This window comes from Cornus florida, unplaced genomic scaffold, assembly GCF_030987335.1.
Source record: "Cornus florida cultivar Cherokee Brave unplaced genomic scaffold, ASM3098733v1 CherokeeBrave_3.0.0_Hap2_Chr05, whole genome shotgun sequence".
NCBI lineage: Eukaryota > Viridiplantae > Streptophyta > Magnoliopsida > Cornales > Cornaceae > Cornus > Cornus florida.
The window spans coordinates 33,137,284-33,164,298 of record NW_026775575.1 but is presented as its reverse complement, the minus strand read 5'-3'; the positions used below and the strand labels follow the sequence as shown (position 1 = coordinate 33,164,298).

The 27,015-nt window shown below is 35.3% G+C and overlaps 1 non-coding gene and 1 pseudogene across 1 annotated transcript; both read right to left on the bottom strand.

Moving 5' to 3' along the window:
• Window positions 1–2,076: 2,076 nt before the first annotated feature.
• Window positions 2,077–2,175, bottom strand: LOC132310783 (small nucleolar RNA R71; annotated as a pseudogene).
• Window positions 2,176–25,732: 23,557 nt separating this feature from the next.
• Window positions 25,733–25,857, bottom strand: LOC132310950 (small nucleolar RNA snoR111). The gene has a single exon (XR_009482778.1). It is a non-coding gene; the product is annotated as a small nucleolar RNA snoR111 (small nucleolar RNA).
• Between the last annotated feature and the right edge of the window lie 1,158 nt (window positions 25,858–27,015).

Below are 27,015 nucleotides of genomic sequence, written 5' to 3'. Positions count from 1 at the left end.
TCTTGTTTATTCAAAGATTTATGTGGTTTAATGCTTCCAATTGATCATTTCATTCTATCCATATGTCTATGTATGCTAGAATAGATGGTCATGTGTTTGTCTTTATTTCTTGTGTTATTGATGCATATATATGTGTGTTGATGCTATAGATGCAGAGATTGTCAAGACATAGTGCTTAATGTCATGTTCTTGTAGTTTATTTGATGGTTCATACTCATTGTTTGATGGATTGTGCATCTCCCTTAGTTTAATTAGTTTAATTTCATGCCATTAGCTTAGTTGTAGTGTAGTTGTTAAATAGGAGGACAATCCATGCTTGTTGTTGATGTTCCATAGTTATGAAAAGCAAGTAACATGTATCTCTAACCTTGTGATGTGTTTGGATTGTGAGCTTAAAGAAAGGATTAATGGCTTAATTTGATATGTTGTGCTATCCACCATGTTGTTTGGACAATATATGGTTAATTTGTCATCCATGTTTGTTGAAACAACCACACACATACTCCATATTGTAATACATGTTCTTCCCCTCATTAATCATTCATTAAAGGTGTAGAAAAGTTATGCTTAGTGATGATCTCTAAACCCCAAGATCTCTCTCTTTTATTCTTTCTATTGCATTATTGCTTACTTTAGTTTAATTTGCATCTAGTTTAATTCAACCAACCAACCACTATTTTGATCACTCGACCTACTAACCCTAATTTTGATTCCATAACCTAGTACGACACTCAATCCCTTGGGACGATCCCTACTCACCCTAGCTATATTTTTAGTGAAAGGTAGTAGTGGCAATTTCTAAATGTAAAACTTGGCCACATTTGCATATAAACTCTTGAGTTTGCGACGACGGCACGCACTCGTCAAGTTTTTGGCGCCGTTACCGGGGATTGATTGATTGGTAACGTCGTATTTATGGAATCAATTAGGAATTAGTACTCTTTTGATCGTGTCTTTACTTTGTTTTCAATTTTTGTTACTTATTGTGTTTGTTCTTGTTTGACAAGGAGCATTGAGCTTAGAAGTAAGCAAAGGAGCATTCAAGCAAAGGAGCTAAGCAAGCAAGGAAAAAGGCTAAAAATTAAAAAAATTTGCTAAGCTAAGCTATAAATTTGGAGTTGAAGTGCTAAAGGGCCTTTGTGAGCTTTTCTTTACTCAGCCCTTAGTTAAATCATCGGCCCGCGTGGAAGCTTGTATTTCAATTCTTAGATAAATCGTAAGCCCGCGTGGAGGCAAATTACTTTTCTCGCATATTTTGTTAAAGCATGGGAGTATGAGAACATTGTATGTGGAGGAAGTTTGTTGATCATTGTAGTGAAGGTCAAGTGTTTGTTGTTATTGCTTATTGTGTTGCATTATGCATGCATGGTCGTAGATCATTGAGACCCACTCTTGTCCCTTTAAATTTTCATCTTGAATCCATTATTCGAAATCCTAGGGGGTGAGGTAGTTCTAGTCAATCCATTTCATTAATGGAAGGACACAATAAGGACTATGTGGAGGACTTCGGTCATATAGACTAACAAGGTATCCTCCACTCCAATGTGCATCATGATAACATGCAAGTTCTATTAGGCATGCCAAGGCTATATGTTCATCCACCACAACAACAAGGCCAAGTTCCATTGGGAATGCCAAGGCCAATCTATGCTCCACTACCTCCCATCAATCAAGGCAACCAAGGTGCCCATGTTGCACCTCCAATTGCTAATCCTCCCCTTGCTTTAAGAGATCATTATGTGCCTAATGAATATAATGCACCCACATGCATTCAATTGCCACCATTTAGAGCACACCACTATGAAATCAAGCTACAAACCATTCAAATGCTTCCTAACTATCATGGACTTCCAAGTGAAGAACCTTACAAGCATTTGGATGAGTTTCTTGAAGTATGTTCCACCGTAAAATATACGGACATGCCAGAAGAGGTCTTAAGGCTTAAACTTTTTTCATTCACCTTTAAAGATAAGGCAAAATATTGGTTTAACAATCTTAGGCCTTTTTCAATACCTTCTTGGGCGGAAATGCAACAAGAGTTCTTGAAGAAGTACTATCTAAGACCAATGCCATTAGAACCTCAATTCGAGAATTTTCACATGGGGATGGAGAAACATTTCATGAGACATGGGAACGTTTTAATGAATTGCTTAGGAAGTGTCCACATCATGACATGCACAAATGGCAATTAGTTCAATATTTCTTTGAGAGCTTATCGGACAATTACAAAGGCATGGTTGATGCTTCCATGGGTGGCTCTTACATTGATAGGCATGAGGATGACGTGTGGCGTCTTTATGAGAGTATGAGTGAAAATTCTTTGCATCATACTTTATCTTTGAAGAATGGTAGGAATTCTAGTGGTAGGAAGAGTGTTGGCTTACATCAAGTCGACCACTCCAATGAAATTGCCACAGAAATGAAATCATTATCTTAAAGGTTTGATCAATTTTTTATCAACCAAAACTCGACGAATCAAGTATCTTCTTTCCCTAACCATTCTCATCATGCATCTAATGAGACATGTATGACTTGTTCAAGTGTTTTACATTCTACTTCCAATTGTCCCTATGGACATGTGCAAAGTGAGCATCATGAACAAGCAAATGATGTTTTTACTAATCAAGGGAACAATCCTTATGCAAATCATTACAATCCTAGTTAGAAGAATCACCCGAATTTCTCCTAGAAAAACCAAGGGGAGGGCTTAAACCCTTCCCAAGGCAGTTTTCAAGGAAAATACATTCCACCTCCACTATAAAGCTAAGGTTCCCAAGGTTTTAGATCATCATATCAATTATAAGGAAACCAATTTTCAAATTCTCATTTTCCTAATCAACCATCATATTCCCAAGGAAATGTTAGAAGTCCTGCTTTTGAAGAAAAAGTTTTGACCGCTTTGGGCACTTTGGAGGCAAACACACAATTACTTCATTCTCACTCTCAATCCATTGCACAGCTAGAAACCCAAGTAGGGCAAATAACTAGCACTTTGACTGCAAGAGAGAAGGAAAAATGCCTGTGAATGCCCCACAAAAGCAATAATGTGTTGTGGAGACTCACACAATAGAGCTTGTCAATGCGGTGACTACCTTGAGAAGTGGAAAGATTATGGACAACCAAGTGGGTATGTCCAATGAAGAGAGTGAACCGGGGCAACCATAAGTTGACACCAGTCATGTTTCATATCATATTCGTCCTTCATTGCATATGCATGACCATATAAATGAGAATGTGTTGAAAAGTGATTTGAAAAGTGATTTTGAAAAGAAAGATTTACAAAATGATTTGAAAACTTTTTGTGTTGAAGAGACTTCAAAGAAAAATTCTGAAAAGGTTTTTGAACCAAAAGCTCCATTTCCAGATGCCTTAAAAGGATCCATTTCAAATGACAAACAAAAGGCCAAAGTCAATGAAATCATGGACGTGTTTAGACAAGTGAAAGTCAATCTTCCACTTTTAGATGCAATCAAGCAAATTCTGGCTTATGCCAAATTCTTGAAAGACTTGTGCACCCAAAAGAGGATGAACAAAAGCCAATCACTTAGAAAAGTGATCTTAACTGAGCAAGTAAGCTCAATTTTGCAGCATAACACTCTCCCCAAGTTTAAGGACCCCGGTTCACCTACCACTTCATGCATCATTGGTGATCATATCATTAATCGGGCTCTTCTTAACCTAGGAGCAAGTGTTAACCTTCTTCCATACTCGGTTTATGTCAAATTACGCTTAGGAGACTTAAAACCAACGTCGGTAGTTTTACAACTTGCCGACCGATCAATCAAAAAGCCTAGGGTATCATCAAGGATGTATTGATTAAATTGATAAATTCTTCTTTCCCGTTGATTTCGTTGTCATTGACACGGAACCGGTTCCAAATCCTAAGAACCAAATTCCCGTTATCCTTGGCCGTCCCTTCTTGGCAACCGCGAATGCCAACATCAATTGTAGGACGGGGATAATGAAGATCTCATTTGGCCACATGAAGGTAAAGTTGAATATTTTTAATCAAACTCCCAATTCATTTGACAAGCATGAAAAGATTAATGTTGTAGAAAAATGTCATGACCTTAAAAGTGAAGGAATTAAGCTTTTGTGTGAGACCAAGGTTTCAAAAAGTCCATCTTCAACCTTGAAACCAAAGAAAGTTGTTTCAAAATCTTGTTTTGAAAGGGTGTAGAAGCCCAAAGATTTTCTTGACCAAGGACCAAAAATATCTTTTGAGCTTAATCCAACAAGTTCCTTAAAGAACCATTTGTTGGGTGGAGTTCAAAGCACTTATCACCCCATTAAGGAGGGGATGCACTAGCACGACATTTCGTAAGGTGTCAAAACCCTATTCCTCCCTCATTTCTATCTTTAATTTCATTTCTTGCGAAGTCTAGATACTTGTTTTTGGTTCATATGCATTGCTAGGAATTGTGATTAGGACTGCATGCGCTTTTATGTTGTGATTGAGCATTTTGCATAAGTTCGATCAATCTCAGATGAGAGTTCGATCGATCGAACTTCAACCTGCATCCAAATCACCTCTCGGTCCCATCGTTCGAACTTGTTCTCAGATTGATCATAAGTCCTTAGATCGATCCAAACTTCAAGTTCGATCGATCTTGAGTTCCAACACTTAGAAAAATTTCTGAACCCAAAAACCTGCATATTTTTAGCTCTTTGTCAGATCGATCGAACATTTTGTTTAAATCGATCTCTATTTTTCATCTCATTGCTTTGACTTTGTTTTGACTTTTTAATTTTTAAAATTCCAAAAATATTTTTATTTTTATTTTATTTTCCAAAAATCCCAAAAATATTTTATTTTATTTTAATTTTTCAAAAATCCAAAAAACTTTTATTTTAAATTTTTAATTTTCAGTTTTAAATTTTAAATTTTTTTAATTTAATTTAAAAAAAAAATTTAAAGAGAGATCATTTCAGTTCGATCGATCTGAGGTCTCAGTTCGATCGATCGAACTGGTTCGGGAAAGTTTTTTTAAAAAAAAAATAAAATGAAACCGAAGGTTTCAAGATCGATTTCAAAGATCGATCTAACCCTCTTCCAAACCCTATCCCTCGTCACCGCTGCACCCCATCTTCCCCATCTCCGGCGAGCTTCATCTCATCCCGAATCACTCTCTCTCCTCTTGGATCTCAGATTTCGCATCTCACCCCTTCGAGTTTCCACTTCTCTCTCGGTTTTTAGGTGAGATCCGAATCCATCCTTTTGATTCAAGCATTCATATACTTCATACATGCTTTAAATGTTAGATCCATGCTCTTTTAATGTTAAAAACCTCCATTAATGAAGCTTTGACTCACTTTGTATATATATGTATATAAGTGTATATATATTTTATTAGATTTTGTATTTTCAATTTGATTTTGGGAGTATGGGCCTTCATTAGGTGAATAGGATTGATGATTTGTTGTGTTGATGGGCCCACGACTATGTTCGTGAAGGCCCCGTGTCGTCCACGTCACAGATCTGTGACTGTCCATGTTCTTCGCAGAGTTTGATCGATCGAACATATTTCTCAGATCGATCGAGTGAGATCGATCGAACTTAGCTACTTAATTTCTCAGATCGATTATGAGAGATCAATCACACAATTTTTGTGATTGATCAAACTTCACAGATTTCATATACACATTCCATGCATCTTATCTTGTGTCTATGCTATCTCATTCATGCCCAATGCCTGTGATTTTCCACATTGGATGCATTTTACACTTATACTGCTTAGCATGTTCACATCCTATCACTTCCTTAGATTTATGTCATTTATTTGTTTTGTCTATCTTACTTAACATACATGATTCTATTTTGTGCTTTAAATCCTTTATTCTGGCACTGACTTCCCTTGCAAGTTTTCAATTATTTTACAGGCCATGGCTAAGCGCAAGACCATAGCCCGCGGACATTATCACCGCCGAGGTAGGCCGATTTTTGATGACGAGGCCGGTCCTTCTCATGCCCAGGACCCCATACAGGAGGAGCCAGCTGAGCCCACACAGTCTCCCCATTTTGACAGTAAATTACATTCTGATGCTGGCGCATCTCCTTCCCACTGTGACGTTGAGGCTGAGCATATACCATCTCCACCACCACAGCCAGCTCAGCCAGCCCAGGAGTTAGACCAGCCATTACGCAGATACTCACGCCTTCCAGTGGCGCATGAGTCAGTCTTCGATACAGATTTCTTTTCCAGATCGGTGCTTACCCGATCAGCTTATGAGGATATACTCCGGAGGGACCTTGCAGCCATTCTTGCCTCTGTCACATACCCGGTGTACCCAAGGCTAGTACGGATGTTCTTCTAGAACCTCTAGCCTGCCTCGCGTAACACAGCGGAGCTGAGGACCTCCATTGATGGCCATCTGATTTCTATCACTGTGGACACATTATCCAGATCATGCCATTGTCCACATGACTACCCTCCCAAGCTACAGAAGACATATCCCAGGCTATACAGGCCTTCATATGCAGATATGGCCGTTCTTCTCACAGGTCATTATGCCGATGGCGAGACCTTCGCCACCCGTACCTATTTACCAAATGACTTATAGTTCTTTGACTCAGTCTTGTTCCGCAATGTCTTCATGGCCGGCCATAAGATTCAACGGAGAGGCGACTACTTGACAGCTCTGTACGCTTTCTATTTAGGGCATTGGTTATCTATCCCTGCGCTCATCTGGAGCGTGATGAGGAAGCTCTACGATGAGCACATCAGCAAGGAGAGGCCCAAAAGGGCTAAGTCTCTCCCATTTGGCCACCTCATCACCCAGATCCTACTAGACCAGCGCTATCATTTCCATCCACGGGAGCACCCTGAGCGAGGATCCTGTCACTTCCTGAAGAAGGACTGGGATAAAAGCTACAATGCTATTATTAAGAGATTACAGGAGGACGCAGCAGAGGCGGTAGAGGAGCTAGAGGCTGAGGAGGCAACAGCAGCAGCAACAGACCCAGAAGCGGACGACGCAGCAGTCGATCCGACTACCGTACACATAGACATTGATTTAGAGCAGCCTACCGAGGACGCAAAGCAGCACTCTCCAGCTGGGTCACCCATTCACGATGTGGAGCAGGCTCAGGATCATTATTCTTTCCATCCAGCCACACCTGAGGCTCCAGCTCAGACACCCGGTTTTGGAGAGCGTCTTCAGGCTTTGGAGGATGCTGTTGTATCTATCCGCGCTGACACAGTCTCTCTCCGAGAGGATGCTGTCTCCATTAGAGCTGATATTGCTACCCTCCATACGGATGTCATGACCGCATTCAGAGATCTATCCAGAGACATCCGCGAAGCGCGACCTGCCCGTCCTACCTCTTCTTCCTGATCTCTCTATCCCTTTCCTCCTGTTATTTTATATATCTGTGATACTTGTTACATTTTTGTCACTATATATTATTTTTGCAGCTGGTCTGTCGGCTTTGATTTTATGATGTACTATGCACTTTATCCTGCTTTATATATATGATTTCTTTATGGATATCATATTCTTATATTCTTATATCTGTCTGTTTGACTCCATCAAGTGCATCTCAGTGACTTCAGTGAGAGAGAGTAGTGCCCAAAATTTTCAAGACCACCCTTATACCTCTCTCTATTTTCAGTTGCTATCCCATTTACACTTGCATGACCACTGTGCACTGTTATTATCCCTTTTGTTATCTGATGAGTTTTATCCAAGTGCTAATTTTCAGGACCACAGTTAATCCCAAGTTTGGGGGGGCTATGCCACCCATTTTGGATACTTCTATCCCAACCATTCTTTGCCTTCATTGCACTGGTATACTCTTTTCTTTTGTTCTCTTTGCACGTTGAGGACACTGTGCTATTTAAGTTTAGGGGTAATGGTGCTTTGCATTGTTTGTTTTTAAATTCAAAGTTTGAGCATGTTTTGTGTATTTGAGGAATTTTCTATGATTGGTCCATGACTAACTATGATTTTGATCTTTTGAGGACTATATTGCTTAAAATTTAAAAATTGTTTGACTTGAGAGTTCAATACTCATTCTATGCCTTGTGGATGCCATTTAGGAGTAAATTTTTTGAAAAATTGATATCTTACTTACACTTATGGTCCACATCATCTTGATTTTATGATTGTTTTGAGATTCATTCTAGGATTCTACAGTAGCACAGACGCACACTAACATTTATTTGTGTGGTACATGCTTTGTTGATTATTGAATTGGTTATATCCCAATTGGGCTAGTAGTGCATTGAAAGCTTTCATTCTTGATAAAGGTGGATAACAACCCCTTTTCACTAAGTAGCCGGGATTCTAGCCTCATCAAGCACTGAACTTCTCGCGCCAAAAGGTGGAGGGCCCAAACTCTAGGTTAATAATTGAATTGGAAAAAAAAAAAAAAAAAAATGTTGCAAAAGCAATAAAAAAGTGAAGACTTTTCCCAAAAGGTGAGAAGTGGGAAATAATTAGATGAAGGTTGTCTTGATTTGTAGCCTAGTTGATTTGAGCTTATAAGTCCGTAGAGGTGTTTGAACACCTAGTGGATCGCTAGAAAGCTTAATAGATCGACACATTGCACCATGCTTCCATCTTTGATCCTATAAAAATAAAAATAAAAAAAATAAAAATTGAGTGAAAAGAATAAGTGCACCTAGAACAATAAAGCTTTAATAAAAGGTCCACTCTTTGTCTTGATGATCGGTACTAGATTTGTGTGCTAGTTTGAGGGTAAGGATGTGATTAATTCTTTAGTTGGCTAAGATAGCAACACACTTGATGCCAGTCCACTCAAAAAGGATTCTAAAGTTGTTTTGATTTGCATGATCATTGTCTTAATGTGTGGAGGACCATACTTGCTTGCTTGATGTTGAAATTTTGGAAGATTGCTTAGAAATGTTTGAAACATTGCATACTTGAGGTAGTTTTCTCCCAATGCTTGTTTGCAATATTAGTGCCTCTTTTGAAAGAATGAGCTTAATGTTTGTGGGTATCATTTCTGGAAACCCTCACGAGACTTCACTCGTCCACTAGGGATAACCTAGGAGTTTAAAAGGGTTGTTGCATACCCTAAATGCAATCGTGTTCCCTACGAAAGTGGCGTTATCCATTTATTGCTTTCTAGTTATAATTGTTTAGTTGCTCATTTCATTCCTTTACTTTCTAGTTCATTGCTAGGGACTAGTAATATTTAAGTTTGGGGGTGTGATGAGCGCTGAAAAGTGCGTATTTAAACCCCTTAAGCTTAGGTATTCTAGAACCTTTATCTATCTTATTTTACCGTTTTGTATTGATTTCATATTATTTCCATTTTGAGGTACTTATCCCCAAAATAAGCTAACTCAGCCAAATAAGAGCTTAATTGAAGCAAATCTGGGATGAATCAAAGAAAGGAGGAAAGTAGAGCAAAATGAAGCAAAGGGTGGAATTTCAGTAACTTCGATCGATCTCAAGAAAAGTTCGATCGATCCAACTTCCTTCTCTGATCGATGGAACATTCTTGTCCTTATCTAAATGATTGATCTTATCCAGTTGTACCACCCTACCAACCACTTTTGTCATTTTTCCAAAAATATCTTCAAAATATCTCAGATTTATTTTTATCCAAAAAGGCACTGCCATTGAGGATCGATCCAACTTCAGTTCGATAGATCTCAGCTATGTTCAATCAATCCAAGTCCAAGGTTCGATCGATTGAACTTCCTCCAGTGCGAAAAAGTTAAATTTCCAGCTCACAAAAAGTTATCCTTTATCCAAACATTGGAGAATATTTGCTATACGACCCCAGCTCTTTTTGGGTGTCATTTGACCTACCTATATAAGGATAAGGATTACTTTTTACATCATATCATATTGTAACACATCATATCATATCATACCTTAGAGAACTCTTAGGGAGGAAGCAAAGAAGATGAGGAGGCTAGAGACACCATTGGAGACTCTTCATCAACCAAAGAGCAGATTTCTTCCATGGAGCTTGCCCTTGAGGGTTAGAGGACATCATCCATGAGTGGCTAGACATCCTTTTGGGGCTAGAGTTAGCCCTAAGCATGCTTTCTACTTTTTGATTTATGTATTTTTGAGGGGATTTGTACTGTGATTCATGTCTTGACACACACATATATATATATATATATATATATATATATATCTTGTTTATTCAAAGATTTATGTGGTTTAATGCTTCCAATTGATCATTTCATTTTATCCATATGCCTATGTATGCTAGAATAGATGTTCATGTGTTTGTCTTTATTTCTTGTGTTATTGATGCATGTCTATGTGTGTTGATGCTATAGATCTAGAGATTGTCAAGACATAGTGCTTAATGTCATGTTCTTGTAGTTTATTTGATGGTTCATACTCATTGCTTGATGGATTGTGCCTCTCCCTTAGTTTAATTAGTTTAATTTCATGCCATTAGCTTAGTTGTTGTGTAGTTGTTAAATGGGAGGACAATCCATGCTTGTTGTTGATGTTCCATAGTTATGAAAAGCAAGTAACATGTATCTCTAACCTTGTGATGTGTTTGGATTGTGAGCTTAAAGAAAGGATTAATGGCTTAATTTGATATGTTGTGCTATCCACCATGTTGTTTGGACAATATATGGTTAATTTGTCATCCATGTTTGTTGAAACAACCACACACATACTCCATATTGTAATACATGTTCTTCCCCTCATTAATCATTCATTAAAGGTGTAGAAAAGTTATGCTTAGTGATGATCTCTAAACCCCAAGATCTCTCTCTTTTATTCTTTCTATTGCATTATTGCTTACTTTAGTTTAATTTGCATCTAGTTTAATTCAACCAACCAACCACTATTTTGATCACTCGACCTACTAACCCTAATTTTGATTCCTTAACCTAGTACGACACTCAATCCCTTGGGACGATCCCTACTTACCCTAGCTATATTTTTAGTGAAAGGTAGTAGTGGCAATTTCTAAATGTAAAACTTGGCCACATTTGCATATAAACTCTCAAGTTTGCGACGACGGCACGCACTCGTCAATATATATTTCTTTTGGAAATTTTCAAATGGTGATAATTGAATATTAGAAAAGACCACAGAAGGCCATATTCTTGTGCAAAAATTAACTAGTAAAACCTTAATTTAGCTATATAAACTTGTTCAGATGATAAGTGTGCAACTCACAGCAATATATCAAGTATATAGGCTCATATCAGAATGTTAAACCAGTAAAAACAAGCACAGATGGAGGTTTGAGACATCAAACTCAACTACAGCAAGAATATGTATATGAACACAGGTTCTGCAATTGTGAAATGGTAAAATAAACTAGACTCAACTTCTAGATACCTTTAAAATAGACTCAAGCCATGATTGGACCTCTAAACTAGCTCTCAACAACAACAAACCAGCAAATCCACAACCTTGAACATCATTTTCAAATGTTTACACACACCATATGGACCTCTACATTGAATTAGCTCACAAATTGATCTCAAAACTCATATTATATTCATTATTATTGGTGTCTCGAGTGTATGTCACAATGTAGCTCACAATGGTTCTCACACAAGGATTAGGATGCTCATTACTATAACAAAAAATATATATAATACAACTATCTGTAATCCTGACCTAATAAGGAAATCCACATGGCAACTTCTATCAATCATTTTCAAAAGAATATTTTGACATTCCTTGAGTGAAATGACTACAATGCCCCTAGTACATCTCACTATTTTGTCCTATAGTGAGAATATAATCTGATAACTTGTGTATGTATATATATCAGCAAGATATATCAAGCTTAATCACTAAGCAATGCATAACAGACCTTATCTTCTCACACAAGGACCACATGACACGTGTTACATAAGTGTTCATTATCTGTGAAGACCAAAATACCCATGAGAAGGACAGTTGTCAATATATACAGAAATCTATAGCTACAGTTGTGTACACTCAAACAAATTGAATTTATGTGTTATTCAATACAATTTAGTATCTCAAACAAGTGTATAATGATCTAATATATTTATGAAAGACATAAATTTCCCTGATAGTCTCTATAGCCAAGTATCACCTGCTAAATAAGAAATGCCACACAAATTGGCCTGTAAATGGACTGTCAATACAATGTACCTTCCTCAAGTAATTTGAAATGAACCATACTGCCCCTGTAAATGTGATACCCCTGGATTTCTAGATGCGGGTTGGCCAGACCCACGCCCGAATACCCTAGGATATCAAAAACAAATCGGTAATAATCGAACACAGAATACAAATATGATAACTAAGAACAGATAAACTGCTGAAAGAACTAAAATGATGATCCATTAATAAAATCCTCAGAATAAATTTTTATTAAACAGTAAAATATTCTAATACATCCCATCCTCCACTATACAACTCGGGAATCCATACTATATGGACCCTTAGAAAATTTCAAACTGAATAAGTAACAGTGATAACTGTCTATAACAAAAAACTGGACATAAATAAATCTCCTATATAGAATCGGGAATGAAGTAGACTGATCCCTTCTCAGCACGAACAAACTTTACTCCTGACGAATACCTGAAAAATAATAGTGGGTCAATCCCACAAACAATTTCTACTCTACTATAGTCCAAGTAAAGATCCGATACACGTATACATCCTAGTAAACTCAACAATAGCTAAGTAGTCCATCTATATATATACACACTATAGGACGTTCACTGGACTATAGGTCTGTCTCAACCTGAATAGAAGGCAACATGTAAATCGCACATAAAATAGGCATGTGTACCTAGACCTACCAGGGCACCCAAATGTCTACTATATCTAGTTATCCATCGTAGGCAATATACGCGCCCTAACTATGATCCCGAGACTCAAGCTCATATCATGGCATCATAATTATATATATAAAATCCATTCTATCAATTATAAGTAATCCTCCATCATTAATCCTCTACAAATAATCATCTATAAGCTATTCGACTTGTTTAGCTAATCTGACTTGAATATAGGTAGGACTTAACATTCTTTTGGTTAATCCATCCCTTTATAAAAATATAGGTAGGACTTAACTAATAAGTTAACCCGTCCCTAGAATGCCACTGTCCCATACCGGTGCATTACATCCATACAATCTAATTATTAATGAAAGAAATAAAATAATACATCAATAAATCCGAGAATAAGCATAATAATAATCAGATATAAAGAATCATATTATGTAGCCAATATATGATTAAAATCATATAACCTCCATTTAAATTGCTAAAATAGTTTTAAGCAATTATATCATTCACACAATCCAATAATTGATGAAATAAGCAAAATAAAACATCAATTAAATCCAGAACCAAGCATAATAAAATCAGACATTAAACTGAATATATTATACTACTAATGCATGATAAAAATCATACAACGTCCATTTAACTTGCTAAATTAACATTAAACAATTAAATTATCTATTTATAATTTGCAAATTATTTAAATTTCATATTGTTCAAGTCCATGACATAGTATTATAAATTATGCATTATGAGTATATAACATGTCCATTGTAGTCATTTACAACTCTTAAATTGACCTACACAACCCTGAAATACCCCCAAAACCAAGTACAGTAGCCAAAACCAACGCACAGGTGAAGTCCTAGTAGTAGAGCAGCCTTTATTTTAAGTAGACCCGCCTCTACTCAGAGTAGAGTTGCCTCTACTTCGAGTAGAGCCGCCTCTACTCCTGCTATCCTCCATCTTTTTCGTCTCCGGCGATTTTATGACATTCCGATCGCCCCCGTTAAGGTCCCTAAAGGTCCCAACGAAGTCCCATGCAGCTCTAAATAATTATTTGAATATATTATATATCTTAAACACCAATTAAAACAAGTTCTCATGTAATAAAATTCAAGATTTAGTAAGAACACAAAATAATATATAACTCAGTTTTAATCCAATTCAAGCATGCATAAGATCAATTAGTGTCTATTTAAACCCTGGAATTAACCTAGGCATGCATAGAACATGAAGTCTAAGGGAAGGAGTAAGAGAAGAATTTGCCTCAAGAGTTTTGAATTAAAACCCTCTCTTCTTCTTCCTAGGTTTTCCAACGACCTTGGTTGCCGTTGAACCCTCTCTACTACTTGGTCCTAGTCACGAACAGTCCTTCCTTCTTTCCTTCCTTCGATCGGCCCAAACCCTTTGGCCTAACTTCCTCTCTTATCTCTCTTTCTCTAATTTTTGCATCTTTGTATACTCTCTCTGCCTCCTCTAATATTATGTACGTAAAACAGCCTCCACAGACTATGCATATGGTTATATTATATGAGTCACACAGGCCAACCCTAATCCTAGTCCCTAACCAACTCATTGTTCTAACTTAGAGGAAAAGAGGAAAAAATAAAGGAAATAATATAATTACTATATTAATAAAAATAACTATTAGTCTGCTTGACATATATATATATATATATATATATATATATATATATATATACCCAATGCTTGACATTTCTTTACCCAATGAATGGTTTCTTGAAAATGAAAACCATCCAGTTAAAATACAAAATGATGTTAGTCACCTTGATAGAGTTCAGGAATTTATTGACGGAACAGTCAGAATAAGTTTTGATGAACAACGCCTTCTGACTCGATCTCGTCCCTCTACTTCTTCCATTAGGTCTGATGCACATCTGATGGACAGAGAAAGTGAAATTCCTCCTCTAGAAAGAAAAAATTCTAGATTCCGTCCACAACCACAGGACACCAAGTTAAAAGGAATTCAAATCGAAGAACAAGTTGTTCACCCTTGCTATGTTCCTCCTAAACATAAATCTGAGCTTACCTCTCCTACTCCTTCTGATCTTATAGGCAAATTTAACACAATAAACCCCCAGTTAACTACCATAAGTAAACCTTTTAGATATAATCTTTCAAAATTACATGATGAATACTCTTCCCCCAATAATAAAGAAAACCATATATATATATATATATATATATATATATATATATATATATATATATATGTATCAATTTGATTCCTCCATTAATATTAATACTAATTGTAATAATAATATCCTTATATATAGATATATATACCCATCAATGTATATAGATATATGTAACCAATGCCCATGGGTTATAATCCTTACCCATTTAAGCTTCATTCAGGTAGTCCATGTGACCCATTTATTTGTTCCATTACTACTATTCAAATCCATGTCCTTTAATTTAAATAAAATAAAACAAAACCACTTAGACAAATAAAACATTTCATTACCACGTAATTACAAACCAACACACAATTAAGTCACCTAGATCACAACACACAAATACACACAACTCAATTCATACCAACAATTTATTCAAATAAATAATGTAAGCACACAATTCAATTAAAATAAGTAATTCAATTAAACAAATAAACAAATAACCAAATAATCAATTAAACAATTAAAAATTTAATTAAAACAAATATACAAATGTTGAGACTATCCTTTTAAAATTAGGGGTATTACAGTAAACCACTATAATTCACTGAGCACACCATAATCAAAGATAACTCTCAGAGATGGGCCTGAAACAACTTTATAACTTTTAAAAGGAAAACCCTAATCAAAGGTGGGACCAACACCATTCAACCAAATTCAATGAATATCCTTATTTAGATTCCAGTTATTTTAATTCTGCAAGTTAATTTTGTTGCATTTTATTTCCCATTCAATTTCAATTCTGCTGTTTCATTAAAATTATTTTCATTTAAGAATTGCAATTTTCTTCAAAACCCTTTAAATTTTCTTGGATCCAAGGCAGAAAAGAACCTAGCCAAGAGTTCATCATATTCTCATTCTTGCAAAATCGCCTGAAGTCAGCAACCAATAAAAAAGGGATAGTTTGTGTTCACAATTTTGAGTTATATATATATATATATATATATATGTATATATACTCTGGCATGCCTACAAACTCCATCAGCTGTGTGACCCAAATTTAGTGCGAATAGTAACGCCTTGGTCCCCACCTTCATAGATAATACGCTCCATATAGTTAGTCTTGCCCCTATTGAAAGATGTGAATAGAAAGTGTATAGGATGGAAGACCATAACAGATATATAAGAATTTTCTCTCTCAAATCTAATATTGATCTAAAGTAACGCAATGATTAGACTTTGTCAAGAGGTTGGATTCCTTCATTTTCTAGCTGCCTACGGAGTTTGTTGATGCTTCCCCTGGTATGTTTAACCTAATTATTTTTATATCAATGTGTCTTATGTATGTGCATAATTTCATATTTAAGTTTACATGTGATATCAAAGCCATTCCCGCACATCATAAGATCCATTTTGATTTATATAAAATTAATCTATTTTGTAGATTGAATGGTAATTATGTTATTTAATAGGTTACCTTTTAATAACTTGGGGGAGATTTGGTATGTTTTTTAATTTGTAAGGTTATATACATATACATGTTTTATATTATATACATCTATATAGGATCTAATTGAAAAACATGTGCAGACAAGTTTGCATCATATTCTCTCTTCTTTATCATATCTCAAGTTAAAAATTTGGATGAAAACTCGTCAGTCACTACTTTACTGTAGGGTTATTATTGTATATGTAGCCCTGGGGCGATGATTGTAGGGTTATTATTGTATATGTAGCCCTGGGGCAATGATTTTGGTTTACCACGTACATATGTAAATTTATTTTTTTATTTTTTTTTATTTTTTTGTGATTTATGTGATTATTTTAATAGATCGTAAGAATACATAAACCATTTTCATCCCAATACTACCATCAAAATATATATATTGATGTGTTTGGTGTTTATGGTTTCTTTCTGATAAAAGTCCCTTTAAAATCAGTCGTAGATTACAATGAGACGTTTCCTCCGGTATTATTTAGTTTGTTGTTTAACATACTAACCATGATCTTATATATGTAAAGTATCCATCCAAATCCATCAATCTCTCCGAGCGTTGAAAAGTGCTTATTTAAACCCCTTAAGCTTAGGTATTCTAGGACCTTTATCTATCTTATTTTACCGATTTGTATTGATTTCGTGTTATTTCCATTTTCAGGTACTTATCTCCAAAACAAGCTAACTCAGCCAAATAAGATCATAATTGAAGCAATTCTGGGATGAAACAAAGAAAGGAGCAAAGTAGAGCAAAAGGAAGCAAAGGGTGAAATTTCAGCAACTTCGATCGATCTCAATAAAAGTTTAATCAATCCAACTTTCATCGATCTTAGCACTTCAAAAATCTCCAAAGTTTGATCTATCTAACTTCTTTCTCCGATCAATCAAACATTCTTGTCCTTATCCAAATGATTGATCTTATCCAGTTGTACCACCCTACCAACCGCTTTTGTCCTTTTCTCAAAAATATCTCTCAAAATATCTCAGATTTGTTTTTATCCAAAAAGACACCGCCATTAAGGATCGATCCAGCCTAAGTTCGATAGATCTCAGCCACATTTGATCAATCCAAGTCCAAGGTTCGATCGATCGAACTTCTCCAGTGTGAAAAAGTTTTTCCAGCTTACAAAAAGTTATCCTTTATCCAATCATTGAGGAATATTTGCTGTACGACCCCAGCTCATTTTGGGTGTTATTTGACTTACCTATATAAGGATAAGGATTACTCTTTGCATTAAAATCACATCATATTATCATATCATATCATACCTTGTGGAACTCTTAGGGAGGAAGCAAAAGAAGATGAGGAGGTTAGAAACACCATTGGAGGCTCTTCATTAACCAAGGAGCAGATTTCTTCTATGGAGCTTGCCCTTGAGGGTTGGAGGACATCATCCATGAGTGGCTAGACATCCTCTTGGGGCTAGAGTTAGCCCTAAGCATACTTTCTACTTCTTGATTTATGTATTTTTTAGGGGATTTGTATTGTGATTCATGTCTTAACACTTATATATATATATCTTGTTCATTCAATGATTTATATGGTTTAATGCTTCTAATTGATCATTTCATTATATTCATATGTCTATGTATGCTAGAATAGATGTTCATGTGTTTGTCTTTATTTCTTGTGTTATTGATGCATGTCTATGTGTATTGATGCTATAAATCTAGAGATTGTCAAGACATAGTGCTTAATGTCACGTTCTTGTGGTTTATTTAATGGCTCATACTCATTGCTTGATGGATTATTCCTCTCCCTTAGTTTAATTAGTTTAATTTCATGCCATTAGCTTAGTTGTAGTGTAGTTGTTAAATGAGAGGACAATCCATGCTTGTTGTTGATGTTCCATACTTATGAAAAGCAAGTAACATGTATCTCTAACCTTGTGATGTGTTTGGATTGTGAGCTTAAAGAAAGGATTAATGGCTTAATTTGATATGTTGTGCTATCCACTATGTTGTTTAGATAATATATGCTTAATTTGTCATCCATGCTTGTTGAAACAACCACACACACACACGTTGTTGCAATACATGTTCTTCTCCTCATTAATCATTCATTAAAGATGTAGTAAAGATATGCTTAGTGGTGATCTCTAAACCCCAAGATTTCTCTCTCTTTTATTCTCTCTATTGCATTATTGCTTACTTTAGTTTAATTTGCATTTAGTTTAATTCAACCAACCAACCACTATTTGATCACTCGACCTACTAACCCTAATTTTGATTCCCCAACCTAGTACGACACTCAATCCCTTGGGACGATCCCTACTCACCCTAGCAATATTTTTAGTGAAAGGTAGTAGTTACAATTTCTAAATATAAAACTTGGCCACATTTGCATATAAACTTTTGGGTTTGCGACGACGACACGCACCCACCAAGAGTTTTAGAGAGAATGAGTAGGTGAAGATGAAGAGGATGGTATGTGTGCAAAAACTTGTTCGACTTTGACAAGTCAACTAATTATTGCTCAACATTTACAAACTCAATTGAAAGAATGACAGAACTATTGAAATTAATAGTTGTCAAGCAAAAAACTGTCTCTCTTTATTCGAGGTCTTGCATTACTTGTGCCAAAAGAATATCAATCATAATATATTTATCCTTATCATACATGATTTGCTTTCCTTAAATAATAATCCTTCTTTTGATGGGATTAGACTAAAGATGGACTTATTGGTAACAAGGGCCTGGAAATCTTAGGGTACAGACCCCTTTGGTATGTTCAGCCTGTTACATTGGGTTGGGCCAGCCCAATCCTTCTGATTCAAACCCATCTTGAAGGTTGAATAGTCTTTATATTTGTGGTGGACCCTTTTTGTGATGACATGTTGTCCTTTTATTGGTAAGAGAGTTTTTTCCACCCACAGATGGTCACTTCACTTAAAGGGTTATTTTGGAAATTTTAAAATAATAATATTTGTTTTTAATAGAATAGTAAATAATAATGTCAAATTTGATATTTCAAAACTCATTTAACTGGTGGAACATAAATATGGAGTCATATGATAAGTGTTGTTAGTTTGAGGGTTATTTAATTCTACTAATAATTTTATTCACATTTTTGTTAGAAAAGAATTTATAGTAGGGATTTAAACCTCCAAAACAAATAAATAGATAAATAAATAATACCATATCTTCATCTTTCACAATTTCCATGGGGAGCAATTTCTTTAATGAAGGAATTCTTGGTCACCCTTGTTAATTAAACAATTACATCTTTACTTGGTGCTAATTGAAGAAATGTCAAAGGTTGATATACAAAATAACCCACTATAACTGATAGTTCCTTTATTTAGCATCTTTTATGATTCCACTAAAAATGGTAGTTCCTTTATTTAGCATCTTAATGATTTTGTGTGTACAGTAGTGAGAGAGAGAAAGGTTAAGGCTGTTGATCAAGTTCGAGGTATTGCTTAATTTTCATATCTGCCAAGTTGTCTATCTCTAAATATATCTTTCTCACTCTACCTCTATATAAAAACAAGGCACTCCCAAGGTTACCGGTTAAAACTTTAAATCAATAAGTCGTTAGCTTTTCCTCCAGGCGAATTATTCCAGTTCTGTAATAGACTTTTATGGGGGTTGTGTGTGAGTATTTATCTAACAAAATAATAATAATAAATAAATAAATAAAAATTTTAGATTGACATAAAAGAAAAGAAGAATTGACATTACCTTTCAAAAAAAAAATATTAAACAAATAAAAATTAATATTAGTTCAACTAGAAAAATTACACTTACAATAAGTTTCAATTCCTAAATAACAAAGTGTTGTATTTAAACAGTTTGTTTTCTTAAAAAACTCATCGAGCGGTATTTTTATTTATCGGTGTATTCTCATTTATTGTCATCGGGTCTTTTCTTTAATGGTAGTTGCAGGAAAGGAGTAGCTGAATTTGGAAAAAAGTCAGAACTTTACAGTAAATGTTCAAATAATAACATTTTAAATTTCATAAGAGAATTTCACCCCCCCCCCCCCCCCCCCCCCAAAAAAAAAAAAAAAAAAAAAAAAAAAATTTGATATCATACAATTGAGTAGTCAGCAACTTTTTGGTTATCAGAAACAAAATTAATATACTTGGAAAATTTTAGAATATAAATAGAGTAATGCTATTGCCGAGGCGATTTCACAGCAACACTCACGCGCTCCCTATTTTCAACTGCAAGTTTTTAACTGCAAGATGTGTTATTTTTGAGATTCGTAGGGCCCTAAGGCCTCGTTTGGATTGAGGGATTTGGAGGGTTTTGGAGAGAAAAGAAAGGGAAGGATAGGGATAGGTGTGTTTGGATGGAGGGTTTTGGAGAGAAAAGAAAGGATTGGGAAGGATTTGGAGGGATAGCCTATCCCTCCAAATCTCTCCTAAACAGTAAAACCAAATCCCTCCAAAATTGACAAGATTTGGAGGGATTCGGAGAGAAAGGGAGCTAATGACCTTTGGAGCCCATCCGGAAAAGTCGCCGGAAGTTGCAAAGATCATCGGAAAATTCGTCGAAAGTTGCAGAGACTGTCGGAAACTCGCCGAAAGTTGCAGAAATCGTCGGAAAAGTCGCCGGAAGTTGCAGAAATCGTCTGAAAATTCGCCGGAAGTTGCAAAGATCATCGGAAAATTCGTCGAAAGTTGCAGAGACTGTCGGAAACTCGCCGGAAGTTGCAGAAATCGTCTGAAAATTCGCCGGAAGTTGCAGAGAACGCCGGAAAATTCGCTGGAAGTTGCAGAGATCGTCTGTTGCAGAGATCGTCTTTTGATTTTGGTAGATTTTGTAGATTTTGTAGTTGGCAGTTGGAGAGAGAGACAGCCGATATGGGTTTTGACCTTCTATTTTTGTAGATTTTGTAGTTTGCAGCTGGGGAGAGAGAGAGAGAGCAGATGGGTTTTGATCTACTAATTTTGGTAGATTTTGTAGTTGGCAGTTGAAGAGAGAGAGAGAGCTGATATGGGTTTTTGACTATTTTTGTAGATTTTGTAGTTGGAGAGAGAGAGAGAGAGAGAGAGAGAGACGGAGGGATCTGTGAGATCGGGAATAGATAGATGGAGGAGGCTGAAATGATTTTGTGTTCTAACCCTACCAAAAAGGGTAAAGGGTAAGATAGTAATTTTATTATTATCAATTCTTTTCTTTTCTCTCCTTTTTGTTATCCAAACAACAATATTATCAATTCTTTTCTTTTCTCTCCTATCTATCCAAACATGAATATAAACATTTCCTTCCCTTTCTTTTCTTTTCTTTTCTCTCATAATCCTTTCTTTTCTTTTCTCTCCAGTGTATCCAAACGAAGCCTAAAGAAACAGAAGTTTCTCTCTCTCTTCTCACAACGTTTTCTCTTGGTGAACCCAACTTTATCCTTCCCTTGTTTTACCCTCAACTCACTTCCTCTTTCTCTCTCTCTCTGTCTCTTCTTTGCTTAAGCAATGGGATTAAAAGCTGAAAAATTTGAGATAATTTATCTGTCAGGCACAGGCTGAAGGATGGCACTTCTGGGTTCAAAACCCACTTCCAATCTCGATCCGTCGCAGCCCAATTTACCCTTCCCATCAAACAAATTCTCTCTCCTTTCTCTCTCTTTGTTTTTCTTTTTGTTTTAATCAGTCATCTATCTTTGGGTGAAAAAAAAATCTCTCTTTGTTACCCTCTATTTCTCAAACTGATAATATTTTTGGCCTCCCTTTCCCGTCTATGAACAGCCACTAACCACCGCCACAATCTCCACCCTGACAACCACCACTGTCAAAACCCACAAAAAAAAAAAAAAAAAAAAAAAAAACCACAGCAACAAATCCAACACCACCATTGACGCCATGGATTCTTTTCCCCGATCGAACAATTTTAAAGTAAAAGTAGATTTTTTTTTCTTTAATCAATTTGGTTTGAATCTGCTTTTTATTTCCTCTGAAAGATGGAGAAATGTTATAGAGAGAAAAAAAAGGCGTTGGGCTGCTCGGGGAGGAATGAGAAGGAGAAGGAGAAGGATGAAAATGAGTTGCACGGAGGGTAGAGAGAGGAGAGAGAGAGAGAGCTTAGAGCGCACTTGTGTAGGACACTAAAATTGTATAAACTTTTGTTTTGACAAGTTGACCCATTAAATATAGGTCTCATGTCTAATTAAATTATTTAATTAGTCTAAATTAAATTCACTTAAATTATTTAATTAGTCCAGCCTAATGATTTAATAAAAAAAGATGATTTAATAAAAAAAGATAATTATTTCCAATAAAATATATTTGGAATAATTATTTTATAGATAATCATCACAACATAGCCGGTCCGGCCCAATTATGATTTTGTCCTTATCAGTAGAGGACACGTGTCATCATCCTATTAATCCAAGAAGCCTATAAATAGAGGCCTGGAGGAAGAAGGAAGGGGTCCAGAAATTGAAAAGGTCCAGAAATTTAGAGAATCAGAAATCCAGAGAGTTGGAAATTTTCCAGAGATAAATACAGAAGCCCTGTCGACATCCATCCCGAACATCCAAACCTGAAGGTGAAGAATAACAAGCACATCAAATCGTGCCCTTTTTTATCAAATTCAACAAATCTTCTGAAGGCAAAGAATAACAAGCGCAACCAAAGCTGTGCCGTTCTTCCACAAACTCTTTGAAGACGAAGAATAACAAACACATCCAATCCAAAGCTGTGTCATTCTTCATTAAATTTAACAAATTCTCTCTAAAGGCGAAGAACAACAAGCACATGCAAAGCTGTGCCGTTCTTCATCAAATTCAACAAATTTTTTCTGAAGGCAGAGAACAACAAGTACATTCAAAGACGTGCCGTTCTTCCTCAATTCAACAAAGAACAACAAGCACATCAAAATCATGTCGTTCTTTCCCTACGATTTAACAAGTTCAAAGAATTATCAAACAACACTGTTCGAGATCAAGCTTCGTGAGCCCTCGATAAAAAATCATTGGCAATCTTCCTCAACTACAAATACTTGAAGAAGATTGTCAACAATCCGATTTAAGATCAAGTTCCAAAAGCCCTTGAATCCAACCAACAAAGGAGATCGAATCAGAGGATATTTTCTTTCTTTTGTAAAGAATATCTCAGAGAATTGTACTTAATTTTTATAAATTAATAAAATTATATTTGTTCCTTATTTTGTTCTTTTATTTGCAAACCTACGAAATATGTGTGTACAGCTCGCAATAGCACTACTCATATAAATATACTTAGTACAACACTTACGATTCCTTACTTTCGCAAAATTTTTAAAAAGAAGTAATCAAAAAAATTAAAAATCACTAATATTCATCACCATTTTTGGGTAAGTATGAGTCTCTTATATATAAGGAAGAGACGATGATGTCATTCCCCAAAAAAAAAAAAAAACAAAATTTGATATCATACAATTTAGTGTCAGCAACTTTTTGGTTATAATTAAGAAACAAAATTAATATACTTGGAAAATTTCAGAATATAAATATACATGGTACAATATTTACCATTCATTACTTTAGCAATTTATTTTTTATTTTTTATTTTTTTGGGGGTGAGTATTAGCAAAATTTTAAAAAGAAGTAAACCAAAAAAAAAAACAAATCACTAACATTCATCACCATTTTTGTTTGGATTTAGTTGTTGGATAGCTGACCCAGTGATGATTTATTGCAGAGAAACACTATGAGAGAATATCCAAATCTAAAAAACATTTATATAGAGTCTCCTGCATTATAAATATCACTGAAACAATTAATTAATTCACTGGGCATGCAAAGAATAACTGACTTAATCAAAGAGAATAAAATCCTTAACAAGATATTTAAAATGCATGCATGCAGTCAATGAGGAGTAATCAAATTGGAATGTGCTCAAAGCTTCTTCTTATTATTATTTTGTATGCATAGACACGCAGGCAGAATTAATTATACAATCCCAAACAGAAGATATATATAATTAATTGTCGAAGGCTTCTTTATATTTTTTTTCGGCTCCTTCAAGTTCTTCGTCAGTTCTTTCTTGTCCCAAGTTGGCTTCCTTTAGCATTGCCTTGACCTCGTGAAGTGTAGTCACGATTTCGTTCGCATTGGGGCTGACCACCTCCTGAAATGCTTTGTCGTTCTTGATTGAAGAAAAGCATGTCTTACACTTGATCATTTCTTTGTAGCAATCATTCATCATATCTCTCACGTTCTGGTACCAACTTTCGTTCTCATAGTCCTCCCGAGCTATTCTAAAATTTCTTGAGGTGGCGTTGAAGGTATCCTTGCACACATTAAGGCAAGAGGCTTCCTTCTCGGTTATACCTCCCCCCATGCCGAGACGCTTGTAGCATTCAGTCACACCTTGCAACCCTTCTCCTTCTCCGTTTTGCAATAAATCCCGGAATCTCTTATGGTTGAGGGGAGTTGCAGCAGCCTCCATTGAGAAGCATGACAAGAGGACCAGAGAGGAGACAGCAACCACCAGGAGTTTGTTGACGAGCTCCATTATTGTACAGTGCTGATCAATCACAAAGAAGAAGTTTTGGGATGGAGATCAAAGGCTAGAGGAGGGGTGTTTAAATAGGGGAAAATATTGCATGGCTTGTCTCTGATTAATGGCTATGCAAGAAAATAGCCCTTTTTATATGTAACTTAATTTGCTTTAAAATAGGTTAAAACCATGTGGTTCTTCCTTGGCCATACTATTTCATTGTATAAGTTACAAAAATTCAACTCTAACTATTTATTTATTTATTATTATTTTTTTTTTTTTGAAAAATTCTAACTATTTATTTACATATACTATTTCAAAGTTCAAACAATTATTCCTTATAAATCGCTCCTATTTGTTAAGTATAGCATTTTTTTTTCCTTCAAATTAATTTTTTTTTTTGAAATTCTATTTTATTTTTAAGTTCGTTTTTTAACTCTTTTCTTTTTCTAGTTTTCTCTTTCCTCCGACTCTCTCTGGTCCTTCCCCTCTTCCCATTGCAATTTTTATTCTAAAAAACTAAAAAATAAAAATAAAATTAGAATTCCTACTTTTATAATGGATAACACAAACTCTTTCTAAATATTTATATCTATTTTTTATATTTATACTATGGGAAGCTAAATTAGTACTTTCATTTTTTACAATTGCACTTCACTTGTATTTTTCTTTAAAAAAAAAAAAAAAAATGACAAGAAGCTCCAGAAGCTCTAGAAATTGAAAGATATGATGAACCCACAATCAGATTCAAAGTACATCAGCATATACACAGAATCCTCAAGGAAAGATATTTTCTCTCCAATAGGTTCAAAGTGAAGAAATAATTTGAATCATCATCTGCACTATCTCTCATAGATTTTTCACAATTTCAATTCTAAAAAATAGAAATATCAAGAAAAAAAAAAAAACAGAAAAGGAAAATAATGAAAGTGTAAGAAAATGTAGACGAGCAACAATCGAATCGTCAATTTGATTATATGATGACTGAAATGATATCTCGCAAAGGGGAGCATATATATATATGTGTGTGTGTGTGTAGACTAATTTATACATACACATATCAAATCCCTAAATTGCAAACCAAATCCCTAAACTGAAAACCCCAAATCCCTAAACTGAAAATCAAATCCACAGCAAAACTCATACAACCAACAAAATACATAATCAAATCTTCGTACCATACTTATCCAACCAACCAAATCTATAACCAAATCCACAAAGAAAACAAAATCCATAACCAAAAAAACTTGCTACAGAAAAAAGGAGTGTGATTTGTGTTTACCAAAACAAAATATGAGCAAGAGTTGGATCTAGAGGAGATAAGTGTGCGCAATGATCTTGCAGAGAGAAGCGGTGGAGAGGAGAAAGAAGTCGTAGAGAGGAGAGAGAAGCAGAGAAGCCGTAGAGAGGAGAGAGAAAAGAGGTGTTGCAGAGCCCATTTTGGAAGAGGTGTAAAAGGTGTTATGTCCGAGAGCCGCTTTCGTTTTTTTTTTTTTTTTAAATGCACAGTGTTCTCCGCATTGCTTCTCCCTGTTTTCAGAAACTCCCAAAACAACATTTTGTTGTTTTCACAAAACTGATACTCATTGATCTCAATTTTATGAAAACAGTTTTCATAAAATAGGTTCCAAGTAGACTTAAAAATTAAAGAATTGTTTTTTGCAACTCCCAAAATAGAAAACTGTTTTGGGAGAACCATTCCAAGCTTAAATTTATTATTATTATTATTTTGGGTTTTGGGTTGGGTTTGAGTCGAGCCAGAGCCCAACCCGAATATGTCTGGGTTTTGACAAAATCCAACCCGAACATGAATTCGATTTGTGAATTTAAAGTTCAAATTTCAAAATTTCGGGTTGGGCTTGAGTTGGCCTGGGTTAGCCCACCAAAGTTGCAGCCCTACCATTTTAATTTGTGTAAGTATGAGTCTCTTATATGTAAGGAAGAGACGATGATGTCATTCCCCAAAAAAAAAAAAAAAAAAAATTACACTTACATTAAGTTTCAATTCCTAAATAACAAAGTGGTGTATTTGAACAGTTTTTATTTATTTATTTATTTATTATTATTTTTTTTTTTTTGGGGTAAGTATTAGCAAAATTTTTAAAAAGAAGTAAACAAAAAAAATAAAAAATAAATCACTAACATTCATCACCATTTTTGTTTGGATTTAGTTGTTGGATAGCTGACCAAGTGATGATTAATTGCAGAGAAACAGTATGAGA